Source organism: Aegilops tauschii, chromosome 4 (assembly GCF_002575655.3).
Source record: "Aegilops tauschii subsp. strangulata cultivar AL8/78 chromosome 4, Aet v6.0, whole genome shotgun sequence".
Lineage (NCBI taxonomy): Eukaryota > Viridiplantae > Streptophyta > Magnoliopsida > Poales > Poaceae > Aegilops > Aegilops tauschii.
Genome location: NC_053038.3, coordinates 380,450,174 through 380,465,235, shown reverse-complemented (window position 1 = coordinate 380,465,235; position 15,062 = coordinate 380,450,174). Strand labels below are relative to the sequence as shown.

At 45.7% G+C, this 15,062-nt stretch overlaps 1 protein-coding gene and 1 pseudogene across 1 annotated transcript in view; both read left to right on the top strand.

Moving 5' to 3' along the window:
* Positions 1–15,062, top strand: part of LOC109747021 (ubiquitin-ribosomal protein eL40 fusion protein) — a 242,586-nt gene that overhangs the window by 47,110 nt on the left and 180,414 nt on the right. The gene's annotated exons all lie outside the window — the stretch shown is intronic.
* Positions 3,555–13,086, top strand: LOC109751109 (F-box/LRR-repeat protein 13-like; annotated as a pseudogene).

Here is a 15,062-nt window from a genome sequence, read left to right as displayed (position 1 = left end):
AAAACACCTAAATTCTATTAAGTACACCTAATTAAAAACCTACATTTTGAACATGATTCGATCATAACTAGGGTTCATACTACATTATTCTAGGATTAAACACCTAAAATACCTATATTAAATTAACAACATGGGGTGGCTGGTCTCACCTCGATCGAGGTCAGAGGGGGTCGGTGACGGGGATGATGCAGGGGCTCCTTGATTTCTGCAAAAACAAAATATAAACAAAAACATTATTATCTTCATGTTAGGACTTAGTGAAACTCCATAAGCTACATTTACTTATTCTATTCAAATTTACTTATAATTTCCTATTCTATTCAAATTTATTTATTCAAATTTTCTAAAAATTTCCTATTCTATTCAAAAGACCTACATTTACTTATTTTTTTCAATTTCATATTTTATTCTATTCAAAATTTCAAAAAAAATCCTATTCTATTCAAAAGACCTACATTTACTTATTCAAATTTTCTAAAAACAAAATATACTAAAAACCTACATTTACTAAAAACAAAAACCTACATTTAACAAAAACTAATACCTATTTACAGAAAGGGGGAGGAGGAGGTGGGAGGAGGCCAGGAGGAGGAGGAAGGAGGAGGAGGAGGGAGGGGGAGGGGAATGAGGAGGGAGGAGGAGGAGGAGAGAGCAGGAGGGGGAGGAGGAGAGAGGAGGAGGGAGGAGGAGGAGAGAGCATGAGAGGGAGGAGGGAGGAGGAGGAGGGGGCGGCGGAGAGGGAGGAGGAGGAGGAGGGGGCCGCCGGCGGAGAGGGAGGAGGAGAAGGCGGCCGCCGGCGCCGGAGAGGGAGGAGGAGGGAGGGGGAGGGAGGGATCGACCTTGGGGTGGAGGAGGAGGGCGACGGAGGCGACAGAGTCGAGAGAGGCGAAGAGTGAGGGGGAGAGAGTGAGGAGCGCGCGAGTCGGCGGTTGGATAAGGGCCCGTAGTGGTAGCGCTTGTTCCTAACAAACGCTACTGCTATGATCAATATCAGTAGCGCTTTTAGTGAACCAACGCTACTACTAACTTTAAGCATGTAAAAACAGCATCAAAAAAGAATTGTCCATCATTGATCTTTTTGTGTAGAATCTAAATTTTCAGTATGAATCCTCCCTGGTTTAGGAACCAGTGAGGATTCATATTGCGACCATAAATCCTACACATAGAATACAACGAAGACCAACTGGTTGTGATAGTTTGAGAAGCACCATATTTAAGGTGGTAAAGATTCTGTTCACAGAGCGAGGTGGGACTAAATTAACTTGGGTTTCGACTGAATTTAGCAGTAGCGCTGGTTGGTGGAAAACACTACCACTAAGTACAGTATTAGTAGCGCTTTTAAAGAACCACCGCTACTAGTATACCTAGCCTGCCGGCAACGGTCTGACAATTATAATAGCAGTGGGTTTTATAACTACAACGCTACTGCTATGATCATAGTAGCAGCGCTCTTTATTTCTAAACGCTACTGCTACTTAGTAGCAGCGCCTGCTTCTAAACAGCGCTATTGGTAAGCTCATGTGTATAGGGTTTTTCCTATTAGTGCACGGTATGTCCGGCAACTCTCTGGCTCAGCTGATGAACTTTCTGCAGATGCATCAGAATCTTCGAGACTAGCAGGTGCACACGCAACTACTCAATGATCTTGTGGGGCACATGTGGTCCCACAATGGCAACCAAGAAGCCAATGCTTAAGTTTGGCACTTCAAATAAATTTTATGTAAACACTATCTTTGCTTCGTACCAACATTTGCTATTTACATGTGACATTGGCTTGTATGATCGACGTGCATGTATTTACATGGATTTGAGAGTCCGGATTTCAGATATGTGGATGCGGGGACGAAAATATGCGGGCGTGTCCGGGAGCGTCCGCGGACGTATAGGAGGTCGGATTTTTTTTAGGGTAGGTCGGATTTGCCAAGTTCGACTGTAGATGCTCTTACTACTCCCTCCGTTACACTATTTATATTATGAGACCGAGGGAGTATATTTTATTTTAAAAAATTGTTGCTCATTTTACACGCTAACAAATGCTATATGACTGAACCCTCTAGTATTTATCTAAGTGTATTTTTTTAACATCTGGAGTGCATACGCACGTTCAAAATTACATCGACAATCTTTGTGCGCATAGGACAGCAGAGGTGGGCGCGTCCGCTAGGTCTACGCCAAATGCTTAGTTCAGTTTGCAATGTGGAATTTCTCACAAAAGAAAGGCCAGTGCTAGGCGCCGGCGCACCGGCCCAAATTTGGGCCGGTCGGCTGCCGAACGTATGATGCTTCTTTTAACCGTAGGATACAACCTTTCTCCGTCCCTCAAAAAGTCAAACGCGAATGAAAAGTGGATCGAGGGGAAAAAGGCAGCGAACTAGCTCAGCCACACTAGCCGGCCGGACTCCGCGCGCTCACCGGCCGCCCGCACTTGTCCTTGGTTTCTCGTGCTTGCCGGCCACCCGTGCCACCACGCCCGCCAGCCGCGCTCGCCGGTCGCTTGTGCCACGCTCGCAACAAAAACAGACTATGGTTGTAGCAAAAATAGATTACAGTGGTAGCAAAAATGTTCGTCGTCGATGCTCGCCAGCGACGCTGGCAACAAAATAACCCAAGGTAGATGTGAGTCAACGTCCCATTGGATCCTTTGAAAAATGTTGGTTCCAGCAAAAAAAACTACAGTGGTAGCAAAAGACGTTTCCAGCAAAAATAATCCCAGAGGAACAAATCTGGAAAAAGGTCGATTGTAGCAAACAAAAAAGCCAGTTCCAGCAAAAAACCACTGGTTCCAACAAAAAGTTCTCCCCAGCAAAAACACTGCTGGTCGATTATAGCAACAGAAAAAGCCAGTTCCAGCAAAATTTGATGATGGTTCCAGCAAAAAAAATCTCATCACCAAATATATGTGTCGATTGTAGCAAAGAAAAGAACTACTTCCAGCAAAAATCGCTGTCGGATGTAGCTCCTCGTCACCGCGGTTGCAGCTCCATGAACCTAGGGTTGCAAGTCCTGTCGCCGCCGGGAGCATCAAGTCATGGCACCTCATCGCAGAAGCGAGGCCCCCAGTTGCATCCACTGCCTGTCTCCGCGCGTATGCGCTGCTCCTCTGCAAGCGGCGCCGATGGTCGCCGAGGCCGGCGCCAGCGGTGGCCTTGTAGCACCCGTGGTAGTCGTCCCGCGTTGCCGCCGGTGACCGCATCTGCAACAGCCAAAAAGGTGGGCGGGGAGAAGAACGAGAGAGGATATGCATCATGTGAGAGAGAGAAGAAAGTGGCTGAGGAATCTCCGCGTGAAGAGATAAGATAAGGTCCAGGCAAAGCGATGGGCAGTTACTGGAGCAATAAGGACGGTTGATTTGCATCTGATCTAACGACGTGTGCTTGGCCGGCTGAACTTTCGGCCGGCATGCCGGTTTCAAACGTTTCCCCAAAGGAAAAGGTTGAAAAGTCCCCCTTCCTTGGGCCGTTCCTACTCTAGTCCACACTCCACACACACAGACAGAACGCGCCGCTCAAAGCCCTCGTCCCCACCCCTGGCTTCCCGCGGCGGCGGCGGCGGCCATGGAGCAGAACCTGTCCCGGTGTCCCCTTCTCGCCCGTTTGCTCAAGATAGCGGTCGAGTTCCTCCGCAGCAAGGACGACGTGCAACAGCTATTCCACCGCGCCTACCTGCCTACCAACTACGCCCTCCCCGACCCGCCCGTCTCCGCCGCCCCTTGCCTCTTCGCCCTTCTCCCGCACGACGACGTCGACCGCGTCAGCCGCCTCCCCGACGCGCTCCTTCACAACATCGTCTCCCGCCTCCCCGCAAAGGACGCCGCCCGCACCGCCGCGCTCTCCCGCCGCTGGCGCGGGGTCTGGCGCTCCGGCCCGCTCGTCCTCGTTGACTCCGGCCTCTTTCCCGCCACCTCCGCCGTGTCCAGCGTCCTCGCCGCACACCCGGGGCCCTTCCCATGCGTCCACCTCACCAGCTGCTACATGGATGAGTTCCATGCCCTGCTCACGGGCTGGCTCCAGATCCTCGTTGACAAGGGCATCCAGGATCTCGTCCTCGTAAACCACCAGTGGCCGTTCGACGTCGCTCTCCCCGCCACTCTCTTAGGCATGGAGACCCTCACCCGGAGTTAATTGCACAGAAGTACCACAATTGGGGCATCACATGCAGATTGGTACCACGATTGCTAATTTTTGCATGTCGATACCACGATTGCTCCAGGTTTTTCAAATAAGGCTAAAACGCGTATTTATACATATTGACGCTCGATCCGACAGCTCAGGCCCACCCGTCAGGTGCCACGCTGGCCAATCGGCGCGTGCCCGCGCGCTGACTAGGACGAGCCGGTGCGCTGCTGCTCTCCAACCCGATCTGGTCGCACCAGCTCGCCCCCGCCGCACCATTCCCCTCCCCTCCTCCTCTCCTCACTCGCTCGAACCCTAGTCTATGGCGTGGGCGACTCCGCCAGTCGGCGGCGAGGGCGTCCACGGCGGCGGTGAGATGCCGTTCTGGCCTCCTAGCGGAACGGCTGGCGTCGACGGTGATGGCGGCGACGACTCCAGCTCCGCGTACTCGACCGACGACGAGGAGGAGTCGATGTTACTCAGCATGGAGCAGCGGTTGCAGTTGGCGCAACAGTGGGTGGCGAACCCTAGCAGCAGCCATGAGTTGACGCATGGACTTGGCGGCGTGCTGTAAGTACCCTTGTCCTCCTGCTGCTCTGGTTTATCCAATTGGGGATTTTTAGGGTTTGTTCATCTTCTTGTTGGGGATTAGGGTTTGTCCAATTGTAGTGACTAGTATAGGACAATTACAGTAACCTAGTAACTCAGCGTATTGCACTCTCAAATTAGTTCAATTACAGTAACAATTTGGGATTATGGCCTTGTCTTTTTCCTTGATTTTGCTATTGTCCTGAAATAGTAAAGTACATTGTTCTGTACTATAAATATTAGACTTACAGGTTACTTTAATAGCATTGTTCTGTGCCGAAATAGCATGTGTAATAGTAGAGTTAATAGTAAATATTAGACTTACAGGTTACTCTAAATTGTTCTGTACTGTACTGTTGCTCTCCAAATTAAGAGTAATTATAATGAATACATGAAATTTAATTTGTTCTGTAGTTTGGATGAAGACATTTGGCAAGCAAGGATCCATTTTGATGCAAGAGAACCATTGGAGATGAAGCTGTGTGGTTCAGATATTACTTATCTGAATTTGGTTGCAGTGATGGAAACCCAAGGATTTAATGCATATGATTGTTTGTATCACATTGAAAATCCATCTTTAGGAGAGAAAGGGCTGGATTTGGTAGACAGTCATGCAAAATTACAGATGATAAAGAGGAAGATCCAGGACAAATTGGTGCTTGATTTGCTAGTCAGGGCTTGTCCACCCCCTGATACTGATTTTGAGAGGCAGCATTTTGAGAAGCCAGAGTTGTCCACTGTGGTGTACCAAGAGCCTGTTGTTTTAGATCTGAGTGAGCCTCCTGTCTTAGCTGTTGATCAGCAAGGAGTAGTTTTTGAGAGTCAATGTAGCAACTCTAGCACACCTCATCCTGCTGGTGTTTGCACACAAGAAAGCAAGAATGCAACAGCCAAGTTGAAAGCAGTTTTGGAAGAAGAAGAAGAGGGATATCAAGGATTTGAGGCATATGAGGACAGTGATGCTAATGCCTCTGATGAGGATGCTCAAATTGGAAATGACCCTCATTACATGGGTGATGATGAAGATGTAGAGGTGGAAGAGGGAAAGAGACAGAGAGAGCTAGAAGTACAAGAGGAAGAATCAGATGGTGAGCAATCAGAAGAGGAAGAAATGCTGCATTATGAGGGTGACACTGAAGTTGAGGACCCATTTGAGGTAGAGGAAGATAGGACTTTTGAAGAAGAAGAAGAAACTATAGTTGAACCTGTGAAGAAGAAGCAGAAGCTACCAGTTAGAAGAGGACCAACAACTAGGTCACATTGTAGTAAGCTACCAGAGGTTGAACCTGATTTCAGACCATCATCAGATGAAGAAGAGAAGGGGTTGTTGAGGGAGAGTGATGATGATGGTTTTGAGCCAGTCTCTTTTGTCCTACCAAAGAAAAGGAAGAGTAGGGCAAAGAAAAGGCCTGCTAGGAAGTGGTACAATGAGAAAATGGAGCAACCACATGAGCAACTGTGTATGAAGTTGTGTTTGAGGGATCAGCATCAATTCAGAGATGCTTTGTTGAATTTGCACATCACTCAGGCCAGGAATTTTAAGTATCACAGGAATTCAGATCAGAGGATAATTGTTGAGTGTCCAGATAAACAATGCCAGTTCTTTATGGTGGCAGCAGTTATAAAAGGGGAGAAAACCTTTGTAATTAAGAAGATGAGACTAGAGCACACTTGCCCTAGTACCACTGAGACCACCAGGGTTAGTGCTAAGTGGCTAGCACAGAAATATGAGCATCTCTTCAGATCTGATATAACTACTGGTATTCAGACAATAATTGATGCATGCATGGAAAAATATGGTGTAGATGTGCCCAAGTGCATGGCATATAGGGCAAAGAACATAGCTATTGAAGCTGTTTTAGGAGATCACAAGAAGCAATATCCTAGGCTTAAATACTATGCTCAGACTGTCATGGACACAAACCCTGGGAGTAGAGTAATAGTCACTACTGGTACTCCAGTACCAAATGCAAAAATACCCCACCCAGGCCCAAGATTCCATGCCATGTTCTTTTGCCTGAATGGAGCAAGGGAGGGGTTTCTCAATGGGTGTAGGCCATTCATTGGTTAGTTCCTGAACCTTGTGCACCATTTACATATTGTAGAGTACTCCATATTGTATATCACTTGAATGTATTTAATGTTTGGAAATGTTGATTATGCAGGTGTTGATGGATGCTTCATTAAGCTCACTACAGGAGCTCAACTCCTTGCTGCCACTGGTAGAGATGGCAACAACAACATATATCCACTGGCATTTCGCATAGTTGGACAAGAGGACACACCTAGTTGGTGTTGGTTTCTACACCAACTGAAAATTTTCCTAGGTGGAGAAGTGGGCAAGTTTGGACCTTATACTATAATGTCAGATAGACAAAAGGTATGTGTTTGCACATTTCATTTTGTTTTGCGCAAGTGTTAACAGTAGCTAAGAGTTTCATTGGTGCATATTTATTTACCTTGTAGCTTAGACTTGTTAAATTGTTTGTGTCAGGGGTTATTGAATGCAGTGAATGCCGTGTTTCCAAATTGCAACCAAAGATTCTGCCTTAGGCATTTATATGCAAATTTCCAAAATGCTGGGTTTAGGGGTGAAGATCTTAAGAAGTGCATGGATAATGCTAGCTATGCCTATAATGAACACAAATTTAATATTGCAATGAATGATCTTAGAGCTGAAAGTGAGGAAGCTTGGGAGTGGCTTACTGCAATACCAAAAAAACATGGGCAAGGCATGCATTTGACACAAACTGCAAGACTGACTTGGTAGTGAACAACTTGTCTGAGGTGTTCAACAAGTACATTCTAGATGTTAGGAGAAAACCTATAAGGACAATGTGTGATGGGATAAAAGATAAGCAGATGGTGAGGTGGCATAGGAACAGAGAGAGTGTAAAGGCAGCAAGATGGGATATAACACCTCATTACAGTGAGAAGATAGAGGTTGAGAAGGAGAGGGCCAGATATTGCAAGCCAATACAGGCAGGGGTCAACTTATGGCAAGTTACAAGTGGGCAGCAAACACATGGTGTCAACCTGGAACTTGAGACTTGTGGATGCAGGAAGTGGGACCTTAGTGGCATACCTTGCAACCATGCCATCTCTGCAATAAACAAGGCTAAAAGGAAACCAGAGGATTATGTCAGCAAATTCTTCAAGAAAGATTTTTATGTTGCAGCTTATGAACCAATGATCTTTCCTGTGCCTGGTGAGCATGATTGGACAAGGACCCCTGGTCCAGACATAGAACCACCTACATTCAAAATCAAGAGAGGAAGAAAGAAAGAAAGAAAAGAGGATCAAGGGCAAATTTGAAGTACCAAAGCCAAAAGACACTTCAAGAATGGGGACCATAACATGTGGCAATTGTGGTCTCCAAGGGCATAGGTACACAAACTGTCTTAAACAGTTGAAGCCTGAGCTAGCTTTGAGGAAGAATAAGCATGTGGTAATAATTTTTCACCTTGAAATATACAAATCTTTCCTTTATTTCTTGTACATTTCTTTCTAGCATTATTAACTGTTTTCCTTTTCTTTGTAAGGCTACTCCAAGTAACTCACAGCCAAGAGCTGCTGGTCCTTCTACTACAACAACAGCAAGACGGCCAAGAGCTGCTGCCAGAGGAAGAGGAGCTGCTACTTCTACTACACCACCACCATCTGGAAGAGGAGCTGGAAGAGGTGCTCTAAGGCCATTCAGTGCCCCCAGGCAATATGCTGACATTCCTACTGATGGTACACACACTGGATGGATGTCCTACTTCACTGCTAGCAGAGGAAGAGGAGCCATGTAATTTGAAATGATGTGGTGTTATTTTGGTTGAACTTGATGCTGATGTTGATGTGTTGTTGCCACTTGATGCATAATTTGGCACAATCCAGTACTGGTTATTGTAATGTTGAACTTGAGGTGGAGTACTCTAGTTGGGGCACCATATTTTGGTGTTGAATATGTTGCTACTGGATATGTATGTGTTGAACTTGAGGTGGTTATCTGAATGTTGAACTTGAGGTGGTTATTGTAATGTTGAACTTGAGGTGGAGTACCAGTATTTGCAAAGCAGTAACACATTTTCAGTTACTTGTTGCAAATCAGTACCAATACTGCTGCTAGCTATTGCATGTCAGTACCAATATTGGGGCATCACATAACATGCAGTACCACATTTGGGGATTCTGACATGTGGGACAGATACCTCTCCTACTATTAAAGTGACAGCACAAGATCTCAGATTTGGGAACGAAACTAGGGTTCGTCCACGCAGTGTCCATTTGGAGCGCAGCGAAGGAGAAGAAGGAGAAATCTCAGCGTGGAGGCGCTGACTGGGGCCGGCGGTGGAGAGACAGAAGTCGTGGTCGTCCAGTGCCGGGTCCGCTCCCGGATTTCGTCGAGCTGCAGGAAGGAGGGGGGAGGAGTCGCGCTCGCCGGTGCGCTACCGCGAGCTCCCAATGGCATACGAGCCTCCAGTGATGTGCCACTGCTCACCTCCGAGGAAGGCGTCAAGATGGATCTCCTGGACCAGGAAGAACCCTGGTAGGAGGTACTATAGCTGCGTGGATGCTATGGTGAGTGTTGTTTTTTTGCCTAATTTCCTTCCTTTTTCTTTTGTGCAATAGTATGTGAAATGGTATATTTTTGGAGATTTGTTTGTGCATCTTAATAGCACGGTGGCTGTGGATTTGTGCAATGGCATGATGATCCATTGCCCACATTCTGGAGTGAGCTCATTGGGGATCTACGTGATGAAGTATGGAGGCTTAAAGGTGCAACTGTTGCTAGATCTGAAGATCAATTTCCAATGCTGACTCCAAGTGAAGATGATGGCACAAGGGAGGCCATGTTTCTGTCTCTGCAAACTCAACTCAGAGAGAAGAATGCAGAGATTGCAGGGATTAGGGCCAAATTTCACAATGTGTTGTTTCTTTTCACTATATTTGTGCTTGGCTTAGTTGCAGGCAAGATATTAAGTTAGTTAGTTGGTTTAGTTGCAGCCAATCTAAATGCAATGTACTGTCTGGTTTAGTTGCTCTAGTTTAAGCCAAGTTGTAATGGATCAAGTGGTAATGGATCAGTGAAGTTATCTTCTGATGCAATGAGATTTAGTCAGTCTTGTTCCTCTTTTATTTTGTATGACATGAGTGGTTTGCTGCAACATTGTCATAATGTATCATCATCAACATATCCATCTACATAATCAGCATATCCATACATAATAAGAAACTGATCCATGTCTACCAATCATAGCACACATTAGTTTCTGGAGTTCAACTCATTATAGCCATACATAACCATTGTTCACAATACATAGAGGAGTTCAACTTCAAATGCATAGTTCATCCTTTTCTCACAAAAGGATGAATAGCATAACTACTACATACATACACAGCCATAGTTCACCATTAGTACAAGCATACAGTACACAACCTTAGTTCCTAGATGCTAGGTCATTACACAACCATCATTCCCAAAAGGTCAGCAATGCGACTAATCTCATTTTCATCTTCTTCACTTCTCCAAGATGGCCTGAATCCCCCTGAACTTCTCCTTCAACTTTTCATTCTGAAACTCTAACTGCCACTTCTCTTCAATATGCTTTTCATTTCCCTTAAGCAGATCAGCAACCTGAAGCTTCAACTCTAGCTTCTCTTGGGTGAGCTTCTCCTGACACTTTGTTAGCTCTGCATTCTTCACCTCCAAATTCATACTAGCTTTAGTAAGCACTTGCTTCTCTTTCATTTTGTTCAACTTCAAGTTCTAAATGACTGTTGCTTGAGCTCTTGTCAGGTTGAGCAGTAGCTCATACTTCTGAGTAAGTTTCTGGGTCTCTGCATCTTTCTTTGCCATCTCACTTGCCATCTGTGCCTTCATATCATCAATCAGTTCTTTTCTTACCTCCTGCTGATATGTAATGGCAGATTGCAGATGTCTGAAATCCACCACCTTATCTTCCTGGAAGTTCATCAGCTCATGCACATCTTGGACTAGCTTGTCATAGTTGGCCTCCAGCTTGTTCTTCTCTTCTGTCAGATGGTGGACAGTGAAAGAACTTTCAAGATTGTCATTCACCCTAGCAGTTTTGGCATCTTCAACCATTGCCCATAGCTTCAACAATGCATTCTGCATTGTTGGGGGCCACTGGTGATCAACCCATTCAACAAAGCCACAATTGCTACCTGCCTGCAAAAACAACAACAACACCAACACGGTTCATACAACAAGTAATTACACAAGATAACTGCAGTTGCCAAAAAGAATATCTAAATTTAGCATCAGACCACTACATTTAACAAGAGGAGCATCCACTTGAGTAGCTGACTGACTAGGTTAGTTACCATTTTAAGCTACTCTAGTACCACTATTAACCAAAATTACTATGCCATTGTACTCCAGCAAAATATACTCATGCTTGACCTAAATAAGCTACTCTAGTGCCATTATGAACCAAAATGTTGACAACAAGCAGAGTACTCCAGCAAACAGAGTTCAATATGGCACTGACAAAGTAAGAAAAAAATCACTATGCCTACAATCCATACCGGTTGTGCACATGCTAAAAACCGCCTGCCTGTGTCTGTTCCTTCAAAGGCAACAAGCCTCTCAGATGCCATGCCGTGCTTCTCACATGGAGACATCACATCCAGCTCAAGCCCCTTGTAATCTGGATCTTCAAGGCTGAAAGGGACATGCAAAAGCTCGCACAAAGACAATGGGCAAATCAAAACCTACCGAAATCAACCAAATCAAGAAATCCCAAATCTAAAACCCTAACCCTAAACTCACTGTACTGACCTCGTTGAGACCGTTTGTGGAGGAAGAATGCATGTACGGGAGGCTAGACTGGTCGTCGCTGCTTTTGTCCTCCAAAACCATGGCGTCGGCGGGGCGGTGCGGCAGCCGGCAGTCGGGACACGGGCGGCGGTGACGGAGGAAACGAGTGAGGAGAGGAGGAGGGGAGGGGAATGGTGCAGCGGGGGCGAGCTGGTGCGACCGGACCGGGTTGGAGATCAGCAGCGCACCGGCTCGTCCTAGTCAGCGCGCGGGCACGCGCCGATGGCCAGCGTGGCACCTGACGGGTGGGCCCGAGCTGTCGGATCGAGCATCAATACGTATAAATACGCATTTTAGCCTTATTTGAAAAACCTGGAGCAATAGTGGTACTGACATGCAAAAATTAGCAATCGTGGTACCAATCTACATGTGATGCCCCAATTGTGGTACTTCTGTGCAATTAACTCCCTCACCCGCCTCTACCTCGGCCCCTGGATGTTCCTCGACACGGCCGGCCTCCCGAGCGCCACCTGTTTCCGTAACCTCCATGAGCTCGGGCTCTGCAACGTCGTCATGGAGAGCAGGGATTTGGACTTCGTCCTCGACAGGAGCCCCGTGCTCGAGACGCTCTGTGTCCAAGGGAATCTGCTGAGGCTTTGCCTCCGCCTTGTCAGCCAAAGCCTCCGGTGCGTGCAGATCATCGGCTGCTTCCTTGAAGAAATCTTCGTGGTGGACGCCCCACTCCTTGAGCGGCTCATCTAGTCCGAAGGTTTTACCCCTCATGGCAAATTCACCAAGGTGAAGATTGGTCATGCCCCCAAGCTGCAATTGTTGGGATACTTGGAGCTGGACCAAAGGCACGTCCTAGAGGTCGGCAACACCATCATCAAGGTGCCTCATCTTTCCATTTGTTCCATGTAAATTCCTAAAGCGATCAATGCAAATGTGTGATATTTCTTGTCTTAATTGGGTGCGTTGTGATTGCACTTGCAGGCTGGGTCAAGGGTGAGTCCTAGCACCATGGTGCCAGGTGTGGGAATCCTGGCTTTGGAGGTGTGTTTCGGAGTCCGCAATGATGCCAAGATGGTTCCCGGTGTCCTCAGATGCTTTCCGAATGTTGAGACGCTCCACATCAAGGTGAAGCCCCTGACGCCTCTTTTGGCTTCCATTTGCATCCTAATATTGCTAATTGCTATCAATAGCTGATGAACTGCATGTGCATTTGACTGATCGAATTTTCGGTCTGGAAAAACCGATCAATCCTCTGGCAAGCTGAACCTAAAGTCCTGGCACGAGTCTGGTACCATAGAATGCATCCGGTCACGTATCAAGCTGCTGGTTTTTCACGATTTCCAAGGGGGCCGCGGCGACCTCGCCTTCCTCAAATTTTTCTTTGAGAGCGCGTTGGTGCTGCAGGAGGTGGTGATTGTGTTTGACGCTGCTTCCAGTTCGTTCGAGGACGTAGAATCCAAACAGGAGAGTCTGGTGTCCATGAAACGGGCCAGTGAAACCTCCATAGTGCTGGTCGCTGCGTGTTCTGATCCTCATGGCGGTTACATTCGGAGCTTCAAAATAGGATCTGGTTTTTCTCCTGCCGACCCTTTTGTAAACTACTGAAGTCACAGCAAGTGGCCTATGTACTTCGGAATGCTCTGAAAGTTGTTAATGTTCTGCTGCTTGCAAGCCAATGTTTAATATTTGATTTCAGTGTTTGAAGACTTGCTGCCGACCCTTTTGTAAACTACTAAAGTCACAGCAAGTGGCCTATGTACTTCGGAATGCTCTGGAAGTTGTTAATGTTCTGCTGCTTGCAAGCCAATGTTTAATACATTTTAAACATGATTTCAACTAACCGGACGATTTTCACTAAACACGATGGAATTGATTAAAAGCTTGGATAGAAAATAGCACAAATCATTCATAAATAGCATGCAAATATGTCTAATACAACAATAGTTCAAATTCAATGAGATTAACCACTGTTCAACAAATTTTTCATGGATGGATCATGTTATCCCACACATACTACCCCTTGAGCTTCATAAAACAATGTATGTGCGTGAATGGTCTGCTCACTGACCTGTAGTACATCACGGCAGCGCATGCAGACTACGCAACCTATAGAGCAACAATGAGTGAATCAATCAATCAACATGTAGAGCAAGACGAATCAGAACTTATGATCTCCATGGTTGCTGCACGCAATGGTCATATTGCCTCCAACCGATCAACCGCGCCATAATACTTCGTGATGGAGCTCTGGATGGTATATGATGACCCACAAGTATAGGGGATCAATCGTAGTCTTTTCGATAAGTAAGATTGTCGAACCCAACGAGAAGCAGAAGGAATCGATAAGCAGTTTTCACAAGATATTCTCTACAAGTGTTGTAAGATAGTTTTGATAGATAGATTGATAGCAAGATAATTTGTAACAATTAGCAAGTAACAAAAGTAACAAGGTGTAGTAAGTGGCTCAATCCTTAATGTTGCTAAGGACAAGCCGCTGGAACTTCTTATAGTGATTAAAACGCTCTTGAGGACATGCGGGAATATTCTCTAGTTACTTTCACCATGAATCCACGATTTATTGACTTATGTTCATTGCCTTGATAAGTTGTTATGTGGATGGATCAGAGCTAAGGTGATGTTCTTGCTTGAACAAACACCTATCTATGACTATACTCTTCATGCAAGCATCCGCAATTACAAGAGAAGTAATTAAGATAAATCTAAGCATAACATTAAACATGTGGATCCAAAACAGCCCCTCATAGAATAATTCATAAACTCGGGTTTAGCAGTCACTACCGTAGCCCATCATCTACAAACTAATTCCACAATGCCTTCCCCTAGGCCCAAAGAAACACACCTTACCAAAAACACACACCTTACATCACATAAAGGAACGGAGGGAGTATTTTTTTGATTTAAAACGAAGCTTTATTCATTTGAAATAACCAGTACATCGTTTGTGAGGATCATTACAATTTCATTTGGAGGTTCCTCAAACCAGTCGGAAGTCGAAGAAAATCTAGCTAATCTAGCAAGTTCATGAGCTACTTTATTTGCCTCTCTGTTACAATGTTCGAATCTAGTCATGAAAAAATCACAAGCATAGTGATCACAGTCCTCGAAAATTGCCGCCGCTGATTGTCCTCCTTCCTGCATGGTCTCAACCACCTCCATGTTGTCTGAGTTGATGATTAGGCGGTTACACCCCGCCCTTTACGCCATTGTTAGGCCAAATTTGAGAGCTAAAGCTTCAGCCATAAATACATCCGCAAAATAGTCAATCTTTCCATTTCCTCCTGCAATGAACCTACCTTTGTAGTCTCTTAAGACTGCCCCCATCGTACCCTTCAACATATCATGATCAAAAGAGGTGTCAACATTAAGTTTCACAAAACCCCTAGGAGGATAGTACCAACCCCCCTTTTTCATGGCCGCCTTTGGAGATGATGCATTTACAAAATTGGATGTGAGAGCTATGATCCCCATTGCTATCTGATTTGCATTCTGAGTTAATTCCTTATGCACTAATTTTCGTCTTTCCCACCATAGATACCAAGATGAAATAGCTATCATTTCAC